Source organism: Alosa pseudoharengus, unplaced genomic scaffold (assembly GCF_046254945.1).
Source record: "Alosa pseudoharengus isolate Yale_2024_CS ecotype anadromous, Long Island Sound unplaced genomic scaffold, YU_APseudo_1.1 YU_APseudo_1.1_scf_12, whole genome shotgun sequence".
In the NCBI taxonomy this organism is placed as follows: domain Eukaryota; kingdom Metazoa; phylum Chordata; class Actinopteri; order Clupeiformes; family Clupeidae; genus Alosa; species Alosa pseudoharengus.
The window spans coordinates 31,999,299-32,022,670 of record NW_027468587.1 but is presented as its reverse complement, the minus strand read 5'-3'; the positions used below and the strand labels follow the sequence as shown (position 1 = coordinate 32,022,670).

The 23,372-nt window shown below is 40.2% G+C and overlaps 1 protein-coding gene and 1 long non-coding RNA gene across 2 annotated transcripts in view; one reads left to right on the top strand and one right to left on the bottom strand.

The window, feature by feature from the left end:
* Nucleotides 1–23,372, top strand: part of LOC143119398 (asialoglycoprotein receptor 2-like) — a 38,321-nt gene that overhangs the window by 4,450 nt on the left and 10,499 nt on the right. The window lies entirely within an intron of this gene.
* Nucleotides 17,707–21,715, bottom strand: LOC143118470 (uncharacterized). The gene is made up of 3 exons (XR_012986155.1): nucleotides 21,524–21,715; nucleotides 21,163–21,218; nucleotides 17,707–17,782 (listed from the first exon to the last, which is right to left on the bottom strand). It is a non-coding gene; the product is annotated as an uncharacterized LOC143118470 (long non-coding RNA).

Sequence of the window (23,372 nt, the reverse complement as noted above, 5' to 3'; positions counted from 1 at the left end):
TCAGAGATTTACATCTTATTTTTAATCTGGTCTTACTTTGATTTCCTGATGTGAAACGGAGGTCCATTTCACCAAAATAGTTTACTTCCGGTTGTTGGGATATGTTGTGATTGCTAGATTTGCCGATTTTTCACCTGCCTGCTCTAGCAACATAAAAAATGTCTAACAACCAACAGGGGCGATTCTAGACCTAGAGCTTTGCTGGGGCACAGGCCCCCAACTCCCAATACATTAAAAAAAATGTGCGCGCAATATGAAATAAATGGCTAGCCTGATTTGGACCATCACATATCTCCCCTAGGTCACAGACATCCTCCTCCATACTCTGAATAGTTTTACGTCTACCCCCCATCATGTTCTCATCCGTTTCTTGCCTGTCTCTCTCCTCCTCCTCCCCCTGCCTGGTACTGGACTGCCCAGCCTGAGGCGCTATTTCCTGATTGGCTATTATGGCCCCTTTCTTTATTCCTTGTTTTTTATTGGCTGGTAAGTGACAGGCTCTGGTCATGATTAAAGCAGGCACGGAGATGCGCTCATGATTGCCGTTTCCAGCTAGAGACGCACTAGAATTTTACTGGGGCACTGGAGACTTTTACTAAGGCATGTGCCCCAGTGAATAAGGTCTAGTGACGCCCTTGACAACCAACGATAATGTCTAACAACCAATTTAAGGAGTGAGGACTCATTGACTCTCTGAGTGAGAATTTTGGTTTGACCTTTGGTGTGCCTTGGTCCCAAAAAGGTTGAGAACCTCTTCTAAAGTTTCCACTCTGTTGGCCTGCAGCTGTTTAAGAAAAGAAAACCTGTTTCTCACATAAGTCAGACAGAATAATAAAGAGATGGCAACATTATTTTACTTAAGGCCACAGCTCAATTAAGCCATTGTGTATTAACATCAACACATTTCAAGTATCCTGGAAAAGGCATTGTATACTGAATTAGCTAAATTAGTGGATTTCTTCCTATGACTATATTTCACAGGAACACCGAAAACCAGTGCTCGACCATGAAGATGACAAAAAGCCTGTTATACAGTTAAATAATACAGTTAAAGTCTGCCAGACAAATTGATTAAGCTCTGCTTAATTTTCTCTCACTCACTGCATCTCTATGATGTACAACAGAATCTATTGCATATGCTTACATATTTTATACGTTTTGTATAGTAGTTTTGTACATATCAGTGTTGAACAAAATAGCCAGAAAACCCCCAGGCTACTGCTGTTTAGTGTATGGTGCAGAATATACCTTTGATTTCAACGCTAATGTCACATCTTTTCTATAGCCCAGTATGTGTAAAATGCTTCATGCCAGATTTTTTAGACAACTTCACTAGCTCAAAATAGAGAAGTTCAGAAATGTAGATTTAAAGGTACTCTAGCAATATTATGCTGTTTCTAAGATAAAACATTTTCTGTCACATACTACAAAGATCACCTCCCCATCCACTAGCTAGCTAACCTGACTCTCGCCAGATGAATTTCGTTCCGCCTACTGTAGCTCCACTCATCCATCTGGGATCGCTCCATTGGAGAGGTGTTTCAGAAGGCTGGGCCTTATCAAAAATCCTTGCATATGATTGGATAAGCCACTTGTCCGTCGTCTATTGATGTGCTACTTCAACCACTCACATCGAAGCCAACCTGTGACGCTGAGAACAGTCTCACAGTCGCTTCTATGCTAAGTCACATCTATGAAACTCCCGCCCTGCGTCCTGATTGGCTCTAGCATAAAATCTGGTGCCGAAATCACTCTCAACGGAAGCGATCCCAGATGGATGTGAGTGGAGCTAGGCGGAACAAAATTCATCTGGCGAGAGTCAGGTTACTAGCATCATAAGGCCAATGAAATCGTTAGGTGGGCTTAACATAATGATTGAAAACAAATAAGATGGATGTTGCTGTTGGCGAACAGTGTGACATGAGTTAAGCTTTTATTAAGTTGGCAAACGTTTGAACTAGCCAACTAGCTCTGCTGGTGGGAAACGCATGGGACTCATAGCGCTGCCGCTGTCCTATTGCGTGCAGAGGGAATTTGAAAGACCAACTGATTATCCCACCCCTCGGACTGAGCACTGCAAACGGTGAGTGCCCAGACCCTACATTTTAATGTGGGTCTGGCTCGTCAGGCTACCGATTTGGGCTTTCTCTTTAACTCTTTTCACAGTTGTAAGCCTATTATTAGCTCAATGTAAGGAATATTCGAGATTCTTTGACTTGCAAAACTTGAGAAATGGAAGTGGTTTGCTACTCCAATGAGTGTTTCATCAAATCTGAAAAATCAGAGCCAAGAGGTGTGTATTCCTTATTCAGCTACTTCTATTAAGTTTTGTAACAGTGGTTTTAGGCTACTTGAAATGTATTGTAGTATTATCTGGGGTTCAATCCATGAGAATGAGAGATCGACAGTTTGTTATTTGTAGGGTTGGGCACCGAAACACGGTTCTAATATGGCACCGGCGCCAACGTAAACGGTAGTAACTGCATCGAATAACAACGTGGATTTCGGGGCCTCATTTCGGTGCTTAAAAAGCGTTTTTTTTTTTTTTTTTATACGAGGCATCACTGCATGTCATGCGCCATCTCTAACGTCTTGCTCTGATAGCAACACATCAAGATACAGTTAGCTAACATATGATGAACACTGGCTGTATAACTATGAAGGTATATTGGGTGCAAAAGTGGCGAGCACATTTAACTGCAGATTTTGCATGTGCACACTAAAGTCGTAAATGTGTAACAGTAAAGTTGAAGTTGTACATATTTTTTTATATCTTGTTAACACAAAATAGGGGCTACGGGTTCACAAATCCTTTTTACAGGTACACAAATCCTTTTTACAGGTACACAAATCCTATCCTGTGAGTCACAACTTTCAAGAGTCACGCACTCGACACTTTTGCTCCAATCGTTGCAGCGCAGTAGGTGCGAAACACATTTGCACATCCGTGTTTCATAATCTGAGAACATGCACAACATTTGTGCATTTGTAAACCCAAATGTGAACTAATGCATCCGAAGTTGTGCATCTGTGAAATAATTTCTCATTAATACAATTCTACAGATCGCTTTGATTTTCTTGCACGACTACAAGTCAATTGATACAAGTGCTCGAATCTGCTTCTACGAGTGACGATACTTTTGCTCCTGGCTAGGTGATATAATAGGAGCAGAGAATGTCTAATAAGGGGAGAACTGCCACTCTCGGAAAACTTCCGGTTTCTAAACTGTTCTGAACTGGTTGCAGTTCCTTCTGTGGTTCCACATGAGGGCGCTCGTCCACGAGTGCAGAATGCATGGAGGTCTATGGAGCTGTACCCCTCAAAATCCACTTTTCTCGGGATATAATTTTTTTCCAAGTAATTTGAATATTGTTTTCGAAAAGGGGAGGCAAAGAAAATACACTTGGTTGAGTATTATATTTTTTAACGTCACTTAATTGTTCTAAAAAGCCTTTCAAACGTGTCAATGACGTCATTCATTAGCACAATGCTAGCGTGTTATGGGCAACAACGACCCAACCTGTAAGAAATCAAAAGGACATAAGTACTCGTTCATTCAACTTTTGACCTATAACCCATGTTGAAGTTATACAAACTACAATCAAATCTGAGATTTGTCAACGACAATCAGGTGAAAGAGGCAAATTTAGCCGTCTAGCTCCATTGACTCCCATTCATTCTGCACTCATGGCGATCGCCCCCAGTGGAACTCTGGTGGAACTGCAACCAAAATTCGGTACAATGGGACTTAATACGGAGTGGCAAGGCTCTCCGTAGACGGGCTCTGATAGGAGCAAAACGATTTGTATGTGTGCACGTCGAGCGAATCGATCGAGAAAACAAGGCGGCCGGATCTGGATCGCGCTCAGACTACCATTGCCTGCTCATAAGGTAAGTAACATGATAATAATATGAAGAAAGTTATCTTGTTTGTTGGTTTACATTATCATGACAGCTATGTTTAGCTTAGCTTACCTGCTTGCTAAATCCTCCAGTGCCAGATCAAGCTAGCTAGCTATCGCTAGATAAATAACTAGTTTAGAAGTACAGAAATATAACACTGCCCGTCCAAAATCGTTAGGACACACAATCTGACACAATCGTTCTGCAATTTTCGAACAGCTGACTTGTATCTTGCACGAAGACTATTGGATAGTGCAAGGCAAGTTAGCAATTGTTTGCTGTGCAGACATTATGAATAATAAGGTCGTAGAACTTAACACCGCAACATTTTTTTCCTCGCTTTGTGCAAAGAAAAACTATAAATCGTGTGTCCTTCATTGATAAGGAAACATGCTGAGGTTACTTACTTTATGAGCAGGCAATGGTAGTCTGAGCGTGATCCAGGATCCAGATCCGGCCGCCTTGTTTTCTCGATCGATTGCTCGACGTGCACACATACAAATCTTTTTGCACCTATTATATCACCTAGCTAGGAGCAAAAGTCACTCGTCACTCGTAGAAGCAGATTCGAGCACTTGTATCAATTGACTTGTAGTCGTGCAAGAAAATCAAAGCGATCTGTAGAATTTTATTAATGAGAAATTATTTCACAGATGCACAACTTCGGATGCATTAGTTCACATTTGGGTTTACAAATGCACGAATGTTGTGCATGTTCTCAGATTATGAAACACGGATGTGCAAATGTGTTTCGCACCTACTGCGCTGCAACGATTGGAGCAAAAGTGTCGAGTGCGTGACTCTTGAAAGTTGTGACTCACAGGATAGGATTTGTGTGCCTGTAAAAAGGATTTGTGTACCTGTAAAAAGGATTTGTGAACCCGTAGCCCCTATTTTGTGTTAACAAGATATAAAAAAATATGTACAACTTCAACTTTACTGTTACACATTTACGACTTTAGTGTGCACATGCAAAATCTGCAGTTAAATGTGCTCGCCACTTTTGCACCCAATATACCTTCATATATAACCAGAGGGGTGCACCATAGGCGAGTGGACAGTGTTTGACAGCTTGCGTGAGCCCATGTCAAAATCTAGCAGTGGGCCCAACTACACACAAGCAAAAGGCTATGAAACAACATCAACAGTAGGCTAGCTAGTAGGTTACACAATATCCTTGCTAACGCGCTAACTGACATTTATTTGAAATGTTATCAGCAAAGTTGTAAGGTGAAAACTTTATTTCACGGTGTGTTATGGCATGATATTAATCTTTCATGTGCACGAGGCCCATATAGCATCACAATGAATATGAAGATCATGTTAAAAGTTAGCTGGCAAAAACATAAATATGTAGGTTTACATACCTGATGTCACTGAGCTGTCAAAGAGGCTATGAAACCATCTCCGTACGTTATCGCTAATTAAACATTAGCTGACTGGTGTTAGCGCATAGCCATAGTTGCTGTTAAAATGCCTACTAGGCTAGCGCTGGGAATCTAAACACTTCAACACCGACCTGTAGCCTAACATGTTCAAAACTACTGCGTGTTATGGGTTAAGACATGAAATTTCTTGAAGCATTTGAGAACACACTGAATTAACTGGAAAGTAGAGTCCCTGTTAGATTAGCTTGCTTGCAAATGCCGTTGTCCATGACCTGGCAGTTTTATGGCAAGCGGTTTTAACATACCTTATGGCAAACCGCCTACACTGGGTAAACTTGAAAGCAGAGCTTACCATTGTGTGTGCATGCATGGCAAGCTGTTTTAACATTTAAATGTATTATTCGTAGGAGCAATGAGATATTGATAGTAAATTGAATATAACAGTTTAATTTCATGTTCAAATTTGTCTTATCAATAAAAAAAGCAATTCATGCTTTAGACCATTTTAATTTAAAACATTTTAAAAACAAAGTACCGGTTCAGGCACCGTTTTGGCACCGGCACCGTTTTAAAAGTATCGATTTAGCACCGGTATCGGATAAAACCCAAACGATACCCAACCCTAGTTATTTGATTATATTAAACTATTGATGTCATTGCATTCATCAATATTTGTTTTTTAGTGGGTGGTCAATTGGAAAACATTAATGTATCTCCTATAGTCACCATTACAGCAAACTACTTTTTTAAATCTGTAATTTGTATCTTTTGAACAGTAACAAAACCTTTGTGGTCATGTTAGTATTTTCCCGTGTCATAAAATGGGTATAGAGCATACATGGGCAACATACGGCCCGCGGGCCACATCCGGCCCGTGGGCTTTCCCTGACCGGCCCGCGTAAGGTCCGTGAAAGAACAATAGTCAAGAGCCTAGCATAGAGATAATGCATGCAAATCAATATCGTTGGTTTTATTTTGAAAGCGACTGCTATTTGTACGCCCATACATTTGTGCGTGGATGCATACGACGTAAACACCCTTACTGATGTGCTGGTGAATAGAATTTATGCTTCTGCGTCGACACAATGCAGTTGCCTTTACGTCGGCGTAAACCTTTCAAAGTTTTGTGTCTCTTATGTCTGCGTCGCTCACCACCGCAAAGGTTGTTAGAACGAACTCCTACTGCTGCTCGTTGGCGATAAGAAGTGTTCATTTCAAAACGTTACTGGCAGATAGTTTACAATCGGATAACCCCGTAATTGTAATGTCTGAGTTTATTTGCAAAGCTTATGTTAGCGAACTAGTATGATGCTACTACCCACAGGTTGCTGAAGCAGCCGGCTCAACAGACAGAGCGAGTTGACCAATCACAGTTATGTGCATAAAGTTAAAGCAAAAACATAGCCTACATTTTTAAAATAGTTTTCTTTGTGCATGTTGATGAACTAATGACAGCCTACTGTTGTCTGCTCCACATTTTCGTATAATTCTGCATAGAGTTAATTTAATGATTTAATGATGAAATATTGCTGAGTGTTGATGAAATGGTGGCACAGGCCTATCGGTTGTACTGACTCCTTCACATTTTCATGACCTAGCCTAATTATATAGATATTGTAGTACTTTTTTATACCAGTCTTTGAAAACTGAAAATGTCAATTTAAAAAAATCTTTTTCAAGAATGAGGATTAAATACTGGACATAGATTAAATATTGCTGTTTTTCCTTTGTCCCCCTCACATTTTCATCTGTTCTTATGACTAGTAAACAAAACCATATGATTTACTTGATGTTATACAAGAACAGAATAGAATTGAACAGAATTGAGTTCAGACTTGAGTTCGGTATTTTGGGTCCGGCCCTCCTCAACAGTCCCAGTTTGTCATGTGGCCCCTTGGGGAAATTAGTTGCCCACCCCTGGTATAGAGTGTTTCAATCACTCAGATGTGTAATTAGAAAATGGATTTCAGATACTGTGTCTCAAAGACCACATTAACTGCCTGTCAGTGTAACAATGGAATGGGGATAATTATAGAAGTGTATTTAAAATGCTAAAACTAAACAGGCTTGTCTTCTCCCCATGACATGACATTTTACTTTTGAAGAGGAACTAAATAGATAGATAGATAGATAGATAGATAGATACTTTATTGATCCCAAAGGGGAAATTCAAGGGTCTCAGTAGCATACAGACATCACACACAACATGCCCTTACAGCAGAAATGGTAAACATAAGTATAAGTATAAACATATAACTAAAATCCACTGTACAATAAAGACAGTAGAAGATAAGACAGATAAAAAAACTAACAAAACTAAATACTAAATACACTATATAAATTAAATTTAAAAAGTCCAATGTGCTTGAGGGTGATCAAGCATAAGACGCTTGTAGTGACAGGGCCGGTACTGCAACTTCTTGCAACTTCTGTTCCATCTTCCTTCTGTAGTCCTCCTTAGCCTCTTTCAGCTTATTCTTAAGTTTCCGAGTTAAATGCAGAAGAGACAATGTGTATGCAGAAGTAAAAGAAAATGAAGTAAAAGCAGAGCCCAGTCCAGCAACAGGTGAGTTCCACAACAGCTGCCTCTCTTAGGCCTTCTCCAGAGAACTGGTTCCGTTCTGGTTCACACACTACAGATGTTGAACCATTTGCAGAATTTTGACCAAAGATAAATTTGTTCAGAGCCTGAAAAGTTGGACCAAAAACTGGTAGTTTTTTCCTGTGAACCGAAGTGGATGCATCATTCGACAGGGCAGTTATGCACACTACACCCTCTGCTGACGACACATCCTTTGTCTGGTTCAAAAGTGGTGGAAACGCAGGCTGGTTCACTAGATAGCACCAAGGTTCAATGAATTCTGAACGCTAAAAGAAAAAAAAAAACAGTTCTCCGCCCTTTGATGAGAGTGAGAGTTTTTAGCTTCTGTGTTGTAGTAAGTAACGGAAATAGTAAGGAAAGTGTCGTAAGGAAACACTACCAACTACTAGTACTAACTTCAAGAAATAGTGTCCCTAAGTAGGCCTAGATCAGTGTCAGAGAAGGTGGGAGTTGTTGAGCATGTCTGTGTGTCTTAGGATAAAAGCATCTAACAACCTTGATTAAATGTAAGAGTTCCTGTGTCACGGGTGACTATATTCAGTGGGGGAGGAACCTACATGCTAGGGAATGAGTTTCCACGGGGAATGTTTTAATTGAACACCCAGGGTAAAAATGGTTGCCCCAGAGCCCGTCTACGGCAAGGGGGCAGGCGAATTCCCGGAAGTAGAAGCATCGATGTAGCGGTGGTTATCAACTCTCTGCTAACCCCATAGAACGCCCATCCATTTAGGATTTTTTTGAACTCCCATAACTTCATATAACATATATCATGTGCCGATATTTTAGCTTCTGTGTTATCTACATAAACAATAAAAGGCAAAACAAGACTCGACTACCTCGTACGTAACGTTAGGTTCCCGTAAGAAGAATGTTTAGCATGTCCGGTTGAAGGGAAGCTAACGCACTGAAGGGAGATAACCGTATTGTTTGGATAAGAAGCGTAGTCCAGCCAGCACGGAAACTCGTGAACAAAGCTATGTAGCCTACAATAGCATTGTAGCCTATGTTAAGGTAAAGCATAGAGGCAAGTAAACCTAATGGAAAAACAGTAGTTTTACCGTTAGGTAGTCTAACGATAATCATTTCAGAGGTTTTCGATGGATTGACGTAGGTCAGAAAAGTGGAAAGAAGATTAGCCTCAAGGCTAGCACTATAACTTTTTTGTTTTGTTTTACCATGACTGTTTTTGAAGATGATCATGTGTGGTAGTTTCAACATTAACACGACTTGATATCACTTGTGAGGATGATATTAATAATAATACATAAATAAATGTTTAACTTTGATGACTTTGAAGGCGAAGGAAGTGTGAGAAGAATTTCTGTGTAGCCTATCTATCATATGAGTTACAAGATTCAGTTCGATGGCTAACGTCACGAAGTTAAGTGCGAGTCTGCGCAGTACTGGGGGGACCAACTGAAAAATGACTCAGTACCCTCCCATTGAGAACGACGGAGTCTGTTGGTCCATTTCTTTTACTGTCTATGGTCTACGGAGAGCCTCCCCACTCTCTATTAATCCCATATAAACCGAATTTGGCTGCAGTTCACCAGAGTTCACCTAGATGGCGATCGCGGGCGAGTCCAAAATGCATGGGGTCCTATGGAGCTACATGGCTACATTTATTGTTTTCACCTATTTAACAACTGAAACCCTCAGATTTTATTTTATTTTTCGCAAAATGGATATGGATTATCAATCAAAAGTGAAATAATCCGGGAGTCATGTCCTTTCGTTTTCTTACAGGTTGGGTCGTTGTTGCCCATAACACGCTAGCATTGATGCTATGCTATGCTATGATCACGCTAATGAATGACGTCAATGACACGTTTGAAAGGCTTTTTAGAACAATTAAGTGACTTTAAAAAATATAATACTCCACCAAGTGTATTGTCTTTGCCTCCCCTTTCGAATACAATATTCAAATTACTTGAAAAAAAATTATATCCCGAGAAAAGTGGATTTTGAGGGGTACAGCTCCATAGACCTCCATTCATTCTGGACTCGCCCGTTAGCGCCCCTAGATGCAGTACCACACCGGAAGAGTTCCGAGAGTGAAGGTTCTCCCCTTATTAGACATTCTGGTTGCCCCCTGTGTTGAAATGTAAACAGTAGCGCCACTTAAAGCCTGTGTTGCAGGTTAAACACCACTGTTGATTAATGGGTACATAAAGCACTCAATATATGTATATAATTTTAAAAATGTCTCCAAATGGTGTTAAATGCCAGTTTTTGTTGTTTTTAGCATTAGCGGGGTTTTTTTACGCAATTCGGTGATGACGTCACTTTGGGGACTACTTGATCTGCGCTTCATTCATTTCAATGCATTTCAATGGACATCGCGGTTACACTTTCAACATAAAGTTTGTATATTTACACTTCGAATTTTGTCACAGCATTTATATCACAGCTACCCTATGATCTACCAATGGTAATAAAGGTGCCTGATATCAATTTAGTATTTTTTCTGAATTTCGGGAGGTCTCGTTTTGGAGGGTATATGTTTTACATTGATTCCTATGGGAAACGGTCACGGTTACACTTTCAACATAAAGTTTGTATATTTACACTTCGAATTTCGTCACAGCATTTATATCACAGCTACCCTATGATCTACCAATGGTAATAACGGTGCCTGATATCAATTTAGTAATTTTTCTGAATTTCGGGAGGTCTCGTTTTGGAGGGTATGTTTTACATTCATTCCTATGGGAAACGGTCGCGGTACACTTTCAACATAAAGTTTGTATATTTACACTTCGAATGACAACGACCCTATGGTCTAACAAAGATAACAATGTCTTCCGATTTTAGTTTAATGCAATTTTCTGAATTTGAGAGGCCTCGTTATGAGGCTACATAATGCACCTATTCAGTTCAATGTAGGCTATTATGCTTATAACATTACGACACTTTTTTTGTTACTGTCAGTGAACAGCACCGAATGAAAGTCAACATGTTCTTTATATCTAGTGATAGTGATCATGTCGTTAGTTCAGATAAGTAGGCCACCGGGCAAACTTAGTCAGAAGATCAGAATATGAAGCATCATGATAGCTCTTTGAGCCACCCCAGTTACTTAGCTTCTAGCCGCCGCCGATTAGGCTGGTCGTGTCTTCAGCATGAATATTTTCGCTAACTACTGCTCGTGATTGATTGCCATTGACATCGTCAGGGTACGGCTTACCAAAGAGGGAGATAATATGGGCAAGTCGCAGTTTTGCAGGTGCTTGTGTGGGCTGTGCCGTCCCGATGGAAACTGATGGAGCTGCAGTAACTAGGGAAGCGAGTGCATTTTGGCCGCTGGTCGAGGAGCTTCCCTGTGACCAGCATAATGACATGATCTATCTAGCTATCTATCTGTCTATATACATATCTAGGCTATCTATAGCCTATCTATTTATCTATAATCTGCACTATCTACTGCTGAACAATCCCACTCGTCTCTCTTTACTCCTCTCTCGTTACTCTCAAGGGTCTCAAGGTGGGCTTTGGTCTTTAGTCTCCCCAAGGTGACGTAATGCAATGCATTGTGGGGGAAAGGATAATCACTTCAAATGCTGTGAAATAGTACCTGCTTTTTCGTATTATATTCCGTTTTGTGATACCCAACAACATCAAATACAATGGATAACAGTTTAAATGTTTATTATCAACAAGCAAATTGTGCAAATTCGTTGGAAAATGAACCCTGCAACACGGCCTTTAACAATCCATTAGGCTAACAAGCTACAGGTTTTTAGCGGCAGGAAGCTAGACTGGCGATTGGTGCTTATGATGGGCGGAAGCCCTTTATATGGCCTAGGTTGCCGACAGAAAGGAGAGGGGGGGAAGGGAGACCTTGTGGGGGTGAGACGTGGATTCGTGGTGCGCTCCGGATTACCGAGTGAGGAGGAGTGCTGTTTGGATACCACAGAGACGCAACGTGGGAGTTCGTAACGAGGAGTTGACAACGACAACGAGTGAATTGGGAACCGATTGCCTTGGGCTGTGACGACCACATCTGTGATCCAAATGTTGTGACAATTAGTGTATGTCTAGTACAGTCAGATCACCTGTGTTTAACCCCTGTACTGTGCTAGCGACTTTCATACTGGATGCCTACTACTATTGCCTTGCCTGTGTTGTAGCCAACGGCTCGTCAGCCCCTGTACTGTGCTAGCGACTTTCATACTGGATGCCTACTAATATTGCCTTGTCTGTGTTGCAGCCAACGGCCCCTTACTGTGCTAGCGACTTTCATACTGGATGCCTACTACTTAGGGCTGGGATAAACGATTATTTTTTAAACGATTAATCTAGCGATTATTTTTTCGATGCATCGATTAATCTAACGATTCATTTTTTCAGTCCGATTCGATTAGATTATAGATTATCTCCCCATTAATTCACTAATAGCAACTTATACATGTTTATTTACATGAATGAAAAAAACTGAATGAAAAAAACATGAATTCTTTAACATTGCAATATATGTTTATTGCTCTTAAGATTCAAAAATAAAAGACTATACAAGTGCAAAGTAATGCATTCTTAGGTAGCATTCAATAAAGTTCAGTAGTGTATGTCTAATTGAGTGCCTGTCATTTTAAGAATCCTTGCTATTAACATTAACACAGTTAAAAGGCTTCTGATGTGTGGATGCAATACATAACGTAGTTAGTTCAAATAACGGTTCGTTCTTCTCCTTTGGACAAACACTTTTGAGTCTTGGAAAACACTTTTCCATTTACATCGGGATTTTGCAAACATTCAGAGTCAATAAAATGAGCCCTGCATGAATAACGAATACAAGCAGCTGCAAGTAAGCATGCTAAGCTTGACATCCAAACAGTATTCTAACGTTAGCTTTGAGATACTGCTTGATTGCATACTATAACTTAACTTAGTTCAGTCTCCTCAATGTACTATGTTGTGATAAGAAGACCTTAGCAGAGTTTACCTTAACTTAAATGCAGCAGTTTTGAACAAATTTGCGCAGCATGGTCACGATGCTAAGCGGATTTAATAGCCATTTAGCCCACTGTGTTCTATGCAGTGCTTCTATGTGGCAACAACAATCCTTCAACAATCGTGAATATTTTGTTAAATGCACATGCAGAGGAGGAGCAGCGGGCTCGTTACGAGAGAGAGCGGGCGGGGCGAGGAAATTGGCTGCGTGAGTAAAAAGTGCAGCTCAATGAAATGATCTTATCTTTAATTTAAATAGTAGGCCTACAACATAGAACATCAATGTGTGGTGGCCGGTTTTGATTTTGTGGTGCCCAGCCACAGATTAGTCAACGTATGGAAAACACTGAAGGTGTAAAATGAAAAATATTTAGCAGCACACGTTATGCTTGACGAATCGACGCTCATATTTTGCGTCGACGTATTTTTTGCATCGACGTCATCGATTACGTCGACGCGTTGTCCCAGCCCTACTACTACTATTGCCTTACTACTGCCTTGCCCTACTAAACCTCTATCATTGTGTCTGGCCACCACCAGTGTGCATTATAGCCTGAGGCCCCCAGCTCTCCACCCTAAGTGCAACCACCCACTATCCGGCCTGCCCTCCCTCTGGTGCGTATTCAATTGACTAGCGCACCCCAGCGCCACCATTGCCGCCTGCCTGCCACTGTCTCGAGTCAACCGCCTGCCAACTGTTGGTGTGAAGATTGTAGTGAACCCCCACTTGAACTTTGGTGTGTTGTGTGTTTCATAAAGCCTGTCCCAAGTTTGCAGTGTAATCCCCCAGGCCTCGTTGACGGGGCTGTGACCGACTGAGCGGCCTGCTGGAGCGCCTGGAAGTGAGCTGGAAATCCCTCATCACCAGTTCTGCAGGGGGACTTGTTCCAGTCGGGTAGTGGCGCCCTCTGAGTGGGGGAGTGTGGGGCAGAGGAGGCTTCTATAAGACTGTGAAGCAGTGCTTCACCAAAAAAAAGTAAAAAACAAAACACAAAAAAAATCTTATAATAATCCCAATTTTACTCCTTTGAAACAGAAATACAGTTACTAACACGAGCTGTTTTCCTGAAATCAATTCTGTGAGTGACAACAGCGCCATCGGTCACCCGCGGTGGAACAGAGAATTACAGTGAATCAGACTGCTTCACCAACTTTTCGTTTTGCTTCACTACCATAGATATCTATGGAATGTTTTTTGTGACAAAATTAAATAAATAAATGAAATATGAAATCAATAAATGAAATATGAAATAAATAATTAAAAGTTGAAATAAATAAATAAAAGATTAAATAAATAAATAAAATGTGAAATAAATAAATAAAAGATTAAATGTAAAAACCATATATACATTGACATTGACATTTACATTCCATATGCACGGTCATGCAACGTGCCATGAAATAAATAAATACGTCAGTCAGCCATCAAGGCGGGACCTAACCACTGCTGCCTGAAATAAAACGAAGTGATCCAGCTCTGAGTCAGACTGTACTGGCTTGCTACCTGTGAACCACACTGGACTAAGGACATAGCTCAGACTTGTATCATAACTCACGAAACATACAACAACAAGGATTTCATTCTAAATTCATACTTTTGGGAAGATATCAGGCGTGAAAGCGTTCTGTCATTTGATGGGTCTGTTTGCTGTGTCTGAGGGTTGATAGACATGCTATGTGCACATCTAGAGCTAGCGCTAACAGTTAGCACAAGCGTTAGCTAGTTATCGACATCTACAGAAAGCGAACTTCTATCTATGGCAAACGACTTTGCTATTGCTTCTATTTATAGTAGGGTGCCCAGACGTCCCAGTTAACTTCACTTGAGCTGAATTCACCTCATTTGTTATATGATACATAAACAATAAAGCTTGAGATGCCCATGCCGTGAACTCTTATTATGTGAGTGTCAGTGCCAGCTTGCTAACATACATTGGCCAAGCAGTGTCCACAACTTTCCAGAGACTTTTTAGTTCTCAATATGAGGGTATACTGTAACTCAGCAGCCGACAAGGATTTTTGACAGCACTAGATGCTATGCTTTTACGTCCTGATAACTCACAGCCAAGAGTTAGCAACATAGAACACACAATCTTTCTGAATGAAAATGCCTAGCTTATGGCTGTTAGCAGTAGCACTAGCTTTTAGCTTCTATCAATGACTTTATTCTGATCAGCCAGTCATGCTCACAAAGTTTGATTTTTTTTTCAGGCAGCAACCAATCAGCGGCTAGGTCCCGCCTTGATGGGTGACTGACGTATTTATTTATTTCATGGCACATTGCAAGACCGTGCATATGGAATGTAAATGTCAATGTCAATGTATATATGGTTTTTACATTTAATCTTTTATTTATTTATTTATTTCACATTTTATTTATTTATTTAACTTTTTATTTATTTATTTAATCTTTTATTTATTTATTTCAACTTTTAATTATTTATTTCATATTTCATTTATTGATTTCATATTTCATTTATTTATTTAATTTTGGCACAAAAAACATTCCACATTCCAATATCTTTCCCCATTGACTTCAATGTAAATCGAGTGAAACCCCAGGCGGCTCGTGGATTTTTTCCGTTTCAATTGATCCTTATTGACCTCTCCAGAATAAGTCCCGCCTCCGTAACTTCCGTATCCATCCAACTTCCGGGCGTGGATTGTCTATGAGAAATAACATGGCGTTTCGAAATATCATACAGGTAAAACATCTGTAGGTAGCGAAGTTGAAAAAGCTGGTGGGCAGATTGGCCTATACACTTCTGCCATATAGTTTCCACTGGATTTTTTGATTGTCGGTGCCGTTTAAGTAGTATACTATAGACTATACTACTTAAACGGCACCGAAAATCAAAAAATCCAGTGGAAACTAGATCGCAGAAGTGTGTAGGCCAATCTGCCCAGCAGCTTTTTCTACTTTGTCACCTACAGAGTTTGACAGGTACGATCTTTCAAAACGCCATGTTATTTCCCATAGACAATCCACGCCCGGAAGTTGGATGGATACGGAAGTTAGGAGGCGGGATATATTCTGGAGAGGTCTATGGCAGATAAGTCCCTGTCAGTACACGATCCGTACCGCCTGCCAGATCCGTTCTGCGCATGTGCATAATCTCGCGCATGCGCAGAAGTTCAACGTCTTTTACGATGGTTTACGACACTACATGATCGGTTCTACGCTTGCGCGATTGTCAGTATTACCTATCCAGAGAACGAGAATGTATAATAAGTCAAGTTAACATTGTTTGTAGCAGTAATAAAGTTCTAATAGTTAAATGTACATGTTTTAAGGAACCAACGGAAATGTATGGAGGCTACCCACATAGCAAAGAAGGTCGAATCAACGTTGATTGGTCAGGGTTGCGTTTCCTAGCTGCTAACTAAGTTAGCATCTTAGCTGGTTGCAATGCAATTTCCGCATTGCCAACCAACTAACAGGTTAGCAACTATTAGGGAAACGGTTTGTCAGACGACCGAAATTCAACGATGAATCAACGGCATGAAAACGTGAAGAACGTAAAAAAATATTTGTAACTTCTACAGACCAAAACCCTGGATGAGATGTACGAAACAGCTTTCTAGTTTACACTTAAGCTAGGTTACACAATTGACAGCTCTCATTAGCCTACATGCCATCTCCTCACGCTAACTGTTAAGTCTTTGTTTTCACATATAACATTGTTATACTTTAATAATGAAATAGGAACTGATCTGGGAACTGGATACTTTCATTTAGTGGCCCATAACGTTTGCATGCATGCACGCACGACACCTGCGTAAGCGTTTCAGGAGGCAACACTGCATCAAAACGAGAGCACACATTAAAATTCACACATGGAATGATCAAATCAGTCATTCCTTTACTGTGAACTTGCTAGCCTACGTATTTGCCTGTGTAAATAACTCGACTGAATCAAAGACAGAATTGCAAAGATGAGTATGGTCACCTACATTTAGATGTATGCTATTACAACCATGAATAAATGCATTGAGAGAATGAGCCCTATAGGAGGAGAGAGGGGGGGAGGGCAACAAGTAAACTAACTTGCTGTGTTGAGACAAGAACATGGACTCAATGACCGTTTATCAATATCATTTTATTGCATGCATAAATAACAAATCCTTCAAGGCCATAGAGCATGAGTGTTCATCCTTTTGAAGATGCTCTGCAACTTCTGACTTACCACACTAATAGGCTACAGGAGACTATTCACCGTTCAATATTTTTTTTTAACTACATAAGTACGATCTTATATAAATAACACTTAATTTTAATTCATGTAACATGAAAAAATACATCAGGTATTGTATGCAATTTCAAGCCCATAACATTTTCTAATGTTTTCACAACTATAACATTAAGCAAACAGCTCACGATTGCTGCCCATTGCATGAGTACACTGTACAAAGAAATAGTCTATAAAAGGTTTTTGCTGTAATACGTCATCACTGGACATTTTTGAAATAGTGTTAAAATACCGTCACACCCCTACCTGACAGTCATGAGTACTTTGGTGGTTTGGTGCAAGGCTATTAGACTAATGGCCTCCTTACACCAAACAACTTTGACAAGATTTGGGAAAGATTCTTCAAAGATTGGAGTCTTTTGAGTAAAGCTTGAATGGGGGCATTAGTTAAAATACTACAATCTTTTAAGAATCTTTCCCAAATCTTGTCAAACTTGTTTGGTGTAAGGTGGCCATTAGACGTTTCCCCTCCCACTCAAGCAATTAGGACGCCTTTCACACTGCTCCTGCTTGACCTATCCCTTCTGGCAATTTCCAATCAGAGCCATGCAAACATTTTCATCTCACAGAATGTGCAGTGGCAGAGTCATAAGCCTCAAAAACATGGCGGGGGGGGGGGCTTGGGGGATTTACGTGTACTGGGGGGTCTTGGTGGACTTGGTTGCACTGCACCTTCTGGTGGTGTGAACTGTTAAATGAGAGTGTGTGAGAGAGAGAAATAGGACAGACAAAATAATTTATTAGAATAATATTACTACAGCATTAAAACAGAGTATCATCATCATAATCACCATCATCATCATCATCATCATTCATACACTGTAATACTGATTAGAAAAACAAAAGGGCAAACGCTAAGAATCGTTAGGTCATAATCCAATAAATACTCTGATGCATCTGTGATTAAAGAGAAACTATGCAGTTTTGGCCATTTCTTTTCTGTTTTCTCACTTTTTGCTGGCAGGTTTCTCTACAGAGCTCCCCCTACAGCCTCAGAGTATATGATTTACGACACTCCGTAAATCTGTCACGACGAATGTCTGAGAAACTCCATCGCTACCTTGTTCTAGGCGGTACATTCTAATTTTCACGTTTTAGTAGAACTAAAGCACTCATTTTCAGGTGCTTGTTGACAGCCATGTCAAAGAACAGGAAACTGGTTTGCCGACTACAAGTGAGCTTTTGCTCAGAGCACATACAGCCTATTTTATCAACTCACAGCTTTTCTCTGCTTCACTGAAATCACTCCTGGCACTGTCTTGTTAGACAGGGACGTGCACTGGTGAAATAACGTTAGCATGGAAAATAGTCTCTAGACATATTTCTTACATTCCACCCAGATGAGAAAATTAGCTAAATTTAATACATTTTAAGACCTTAAAAAATGTATATTTTATTTAAGACGTTTTAATACTTTTTAAGGATCCGCGGAGACCCTCTATTGCTTCTAGTGGTCATACCTTATTTTTAGGATCAGTTGAATTGTTTTGAGATTTTTTTTGTAACAGTCTTTAATATGTTAGATATTCATGACATAACTTGTTTGTGGTCCCTGCAAACCATATGTTTTATTTTTCCTCTTTAGCATTATAAACAATAAATGAAACTGGAAACAATTGAACCAGGAGACTTTGTCACAAGACAAAAAAGATGTCTCAAAGCCCATTAGATTAACATGAGCCTACTGCGGTTTAGATTAGAAAGAAGGCGCAAAAGTCCGGCAGAGTTCCGTGCAAAAATTCCTTTAATGACTACATAGCGCAAAGCCTGAGTGGATCGCACGATTGCACTCCCGAACAAAGGTAGAACTCTCTTACTTATACCCCTTCAAAATACTGACACAACACTACCCCGAACGAACTTTTCACCTTAAGTTTATGGAAAGTTCAGGGGTGTACAGTATAGAGTGATCACAGGTCATACATTGTGCATGGGTTAAATATCGTTCGCCCCCCTGCACTCTCCTACTGGTTGTTATGAGTAGAGCTCGCCCTGTGTACGCGTTATCTTGCAGCTTCAAGGCCGACTTTGGTTTCTTCAAAAGGCCTAGGCTAAGGCAGCATGAGACACAGTGCAACAAAATGAGACACAGGGCAGCAAACAGAGACATAGGGATACAGAGCGCACGTAGGGGGAATTCTGGTAGAATAGCTTCAGTATGTTAATAGTATTAGTTAAAATTGTTATTTAAAATGTTATAAGAGTATTATGGTTAGGAATAACTTCAGTGTATTACTTGATTATGATTAAGGTTATATGAATACATGCTTTACAGTTTCAAACTCTCTCTCAATGATGTCTACAACCCATAGGATAATTTTATACAACACATGTTTACCCATTTTCCTTGCTGTGGTATGCCACATTATGACCATTGTGATGTTTATTCTTACTACAGGACAGTATTAAAACTTGGATTTGACATGAGGATTTATGTAAGGAGTAATATCCGCTGAGGTGTCCAGATATGCAGAAATAATGGAGGAGACGGAGACAAAGACCTCCCGGAGTGGAATTCTCTCCCAAGTTAATTCATTCCGTATATTGGGACACCTTATAGCTTGTTATTCTGTTTATCTCCCATGTTGCCAGCAGGCATGCACTTATTGCACAAGGGAAATGTAGTTCAGTTTAAAAAGAGGCCGACCTGTTCAATATGTTGTACTACTTTCATTGGTTGCATGGGGAGCTCTAGGGTTCTGATGACGTGGCTAATTGGTGGCGTAATTAGGAGCCGGATAAAACCTGGACCTCCCAGTCCGCGAAAGACCTCTTGCTGGCTTGCTTGCTCGACATCACACTTGCGGCTGCGCTCCCCACTGACACACCTTTTTGCATTACATACATTTCATTATGCTGACATACACCACAGTTTTACTTTGGCATACATTTACTGACTTCAGAGCTATCTAAATGCAAAAGTGCATAGAGGGAGTTATGACAAAACCGTGACTTAACAAACTATAAGCTATATAAGGTAGGCCCTATGCTAGGCCTATTAGACAACATAAATTGTAACTAGGCTATGCTGGCGACCCAAATAAAATCTTCTTTGGGAACCAATGGCTTACAGTATCAAGCGGACTTAAACTGCCACCTCTTGGCGAAAAGTTAATAGTTTTGCATATCAGTAGTAATACATTTCACGCAGCTGCGTGAATCACGGAAAGCGCAAATGAAGTGGACACTTCTAAAAGGGACCCACGGTACAGTAGCTGAATGTCTGTGGCTAAAGCAGCCATAATGAAAGTGTTATCATTGTTTGGATACTTCACACACACATGCTTTTTAATTGCATAGACTACAACTACCAAGCTGGAATCACAGCACATCACTCCCCTCTCACACCCTAAACACGCACTTCGAACAAACAAAAAGCGTCTCAGTCTCATGGTATAGCCATAGGCAAAACTGTATCGGACCGGTGTAATGTTGACAGGCTACTAAATCATCCATCGCAAAGAATGATTTTTGTAGCATGTGCAACAAATATGTGTAGGTACAGCCCTGCCCTGAATACATCTCTCAACGCGGGCTCTAAAACATTTGGTTGTAAATTAAATATTTCAGTCTTTTATTATTTATAAATTTACAAAACACTCCAAACACTCCACACTTTCTGTGGAGTGTTGGAGTATTGTGTGTAGATTGAGATGAGAGAATTTAATTAATTTTAAGATGAGTCTGAAACTTACAATGTGGAAAAAGTGAAGCGCTGTGAACACTTTCCTTATGCACTGTAAATATCCAAAGCCAATTTGGGAAAAGGCTCGAGATATAAAAGTGCATCTAAAATAAATAGAATATTGTGGAAAAGTGTGTTGGTTCAAGTAAAAAAAAAAGAAGAAAAAACATGTTATAAAATTAACAAATCTATCCTTCTGTGTCATTGTTGGCAAAATGATCGGAGGGCTCAGAAGCCCCTAGCATTTTGGGGTGCCCAAAATTTCTAGCGACGCCCCTGACCTCGGTATTTTAAAAATTCAGACTACGACCTTGTCTGGAACATGTGCTGAATAACAGGTCTCTTAACTAACGTTAACCAGTAAAAAAAAGTAGGCTACTTACCGCACATATTTCCATGTCCTTTGGTGAAGTTAATCGTGGCCTTTAGTGGCATCAACCTGATAAATAAATGCATATTATTTACCTTAACCTTAGCCCATAAACCTTCAGATGAAACACAGCAACCTAACTTACTTAAGTTAGGTTGCGGTGTTGGCATGAATAAATACTAGCTAATGCTCAATGCGGTCCCTATTTAAATTACCGTTACTGTTAAGTTAATGATTACCCAAACGGCTAACGATAGCTAACGTTCACTGTTAACAATTGCCATATGCAAGATATAGTGACATTACGTTTAACCAACAATAGCAACATTTTTAAAGACAAAGATACATTGAACATCTGAACGCTGTACTCTTACCTGCACAATCTGTGGACATAATTCGTCGGGCGTAGACAAAATATATTTTTCTGCGAAGTTGGTCTCGTCAAATGTGCCGCTTCTTGGCCGTCAACTGTTTCAAGACATGCGTGGTACAGATATTACAGAGGAATCGTTACGTCTTCTTCTACGTAATTATGCGCATGCGCAGAACGGATCTGGCAGGCGGTACGGATCGTGTCAGAGAATGTCTAATAAGACGGGCTCTGATCGTGTACTGACAGTCCCACCCGTGAAGCAGTGACCGATTGGGCAGAATTTCACACTTCCTGCCGTTGAATATGATTGACGCAACACTCTGGCCTCCATTAGCTTGCCATCACTTTTCAGTTGCCTTCAGTGACCTTGCTAGAGTTTCATTATAAATTGTGTAACTCATTCACATAGTTTGTTTTACATTCATTTTGTAAGGTACATCGGATTTTTTTCTGTGTAGGGGAGAACGTTTTATTTAGGAGTATTGTGTGTAGCTCTGTGTTTTCTAACATCAGCTAGGGGGGAAAGCTTGCTAGCAGTCTCAGTCAGCTAACGTTAGTGACTCGCTAAGTCCTAGCGAGATGGATTCGACGAAAGTTTCAGGCGATGAACATCGTTGACCGCAAATTACAGGATTCTTTACAGTTTATTTAAATGAGGACCTATGAGTGAATGCACAGGGGAGACCAAGAGACTTCCTGTGAAATTAACACAGTTCGTGGGTGCTACGGTAAGGATAAACTTGTTCCATGTAGGCTAACGTTATGCATTAGAAAGTGCCGCTTCTCAACGTAGCCGTCCTGTAAGTTCACTGATGTGTTATAACATTAGCCTATGTTATGGATGTGTTATAACGTCTTGGCTTCCCAATTTAAATCCTCAACTTTGTCAAAGACAATTCAGAACAATCTGCTTGAAGCTAAATTTCAACTACCATTTAAAAACGAAATAGACACTGATTGATTCAGGAAAAAAAATCTAGGATTCTTCAGTGTATCAGGAGGTGGATTTTTACTTTTGTAGAGAAGGAAGGCAGTGACAGAAACAAACTGGTTGGTCAAACATATGTCAGAGCAGCATGTCATGGTATAATTTCTTAATGTATCCCAGAGGCAAGAATGTGTCTCTTAATAGGCTACTGAATTTGGCATTGCTTATGGGGCATAATTAGTAGCTTAGAATATTGGAAGATTGTTGTTTCAAGATGTTGTGGACATTAACAACTTGGCATTAATACATGCAAAAACTGCTTATCTAATACAGTCTAACCAAGTGTTATTCATCTTATATCAAGATCAGAAAGTATAGTTGGTATTGTTTTCAGTATATAGAGACTTAGGCCTACCTAGTCACTAATTAGTGCTAAAGTGGAGATGCTCTTTTTTGGGGGCATGACCATAGATAGCCTAGTCTTTGCAAGCAATATGTCTAACACAAATATGCAAACTTATAATAATAATAATACATAAACCTTCTTTACTGCCTTGTCCAGTCTGAGGCCTACTACACCCCATTTGTGGCCTGTACTTTGAGATGGTGGTAAACAGGTCTTGATTTCTCAACAAATTACTCTGAGCTCTCTGACTGATCAAACAACATAGCTTTTGTTTATGCCATTGCAGACAGTTCAATGTGATCATGTGTCTCATACATTCAACCGGTGTTGGGCGGATTGTTCGTTTCCGGGGGGGGGGGGGGGTATATAATTTCATAACTGCTTAACTAGAAAAAAATACCACCGGCCGCCACTGGTGTGGGGGCACCTCCGAGCAAAGCCAGGCCCAGAGGCACACCCTGGCGAAGGACGACTGTCCTGCTTTTAGAGACTCTTAATTGTCGAACTTTAATAAAT